This window comes from Petaurus breviceps, unplaced genomic scaffold (assembly GCF_028583685.1).
Source record: "Petaurus breviceps papuanus isolate PSGF00001 unplaced genomic scaffold, PetGlider_PUasm1.0 419, whole genome shotgun sequence".
Taxonomy (NCBI): domain Eukaryota; kingdom Metazoa; phylum Chordata; class Mammalia; order Diprotodontia; family Petauridae; genus Petaurus; species Petaurus breviceps.
The window spans coordinates 6,820,495-6,821,744 of record NW_027186324.1 but is presented as its reverse complement, the minus strand read 5'-3'; positions in this window follow the sequence as shown (position 1 = coordinate 6,821,744).

Below are 1,250 nucleotides of genomic sequence, written 5' to 3'. Positions count from 1 at the left end.
TTTTCATATTTTCAATCATTTAATGTAAACATTTTCTGAATATCTTTTGCTTTGTTTTTGAATATATTTCTCCTTCTTCTAGCCACCTGAACCTTCTCACAAGGTTATCGTGGAACCCATGGGATACCGTGTATGTACAATGCTTTAGTCTTTGGGGAGTGCTGTGGAAATTGCTATTATCATTCAATTCTCAATCTCTACACCACTGGAAAGAATGCCCACAGTAATCACCACCACAATATCATCACCGTTATCACTACCACCACCATCATCATCATCATCATCATTATATGTAATTATAAGTTCAGGAATGTTCTTGAACCATCTCATATCAACTCATGAGAGATGATTGTTAAATTTTCAGAATAAACATTTATACCTCAGAAATTAGCAAACACTACAGCCCAATGCTTGATTTATTGTTCTGTTGATTGTCTAGACTTGACAAAATTGTGGGAAAACTTTAACCATGCAGATTAAACTTAGGTGTGTGAGGTGTACTTATTTCTCCACACTCTGAAGAGCTTGTTATTAAATGTTTACCAATTCACCCCTTATCATAACCTCCCACTGGTAGCATAATTTTTGGCAAGTTTTAAACCAGGAGCAGCAAGATTTGTGAGCCTGTACCAGAAAGAGAAAGTGGTAACTTATTAGGAACTGAAAGAACAAGAGAAAAGAAGAGCAAACATCTGTTCGTCATCTTTGAATATTAATTGGGAGGTCTAGTGCTGAAAATGAGGGAGTGTTAGAAAGTTAATCCAAATTTTAAAATGGATTTAAAAGGCATCCCATGTGAGGATAAGCTATGATAGTCCTCTTAGCCTCTTCCCTGGTTATGCTACACCTGAAGTATTGTATCCAGTTCTAGACCCCAATTTTAGGAAGGGCATTGATAAATGGGAGAGCATTGGCAGAAGAGAGGCCAGGATGTCAAAAGGCCTTGAATTAATAAATGAATGAATGAAAGCTTTGTTAAGTGCTTACTATGTGCAAAGTACACAGCTGGAATTATAAATAGAAAAGTAAGATGATCCTTGTTTAATCTGAAGAAGAAAAGGCTCAGGGGCAGTTAGGTGGTGCAGTAAATAGAACACCAGCCCTGGAGTCAGGAGGACCTGAGTTCAAATCTGGCCTCAGACACTTAACACAAAAAAACTAGCCATGTAACCTTGGGCAAGTCACTTAATGCCAATTGCCCTCCAAAAAGCAGAGAGAGAGAGAGAGAGAGACAGAGAGAGAGAGAGAGA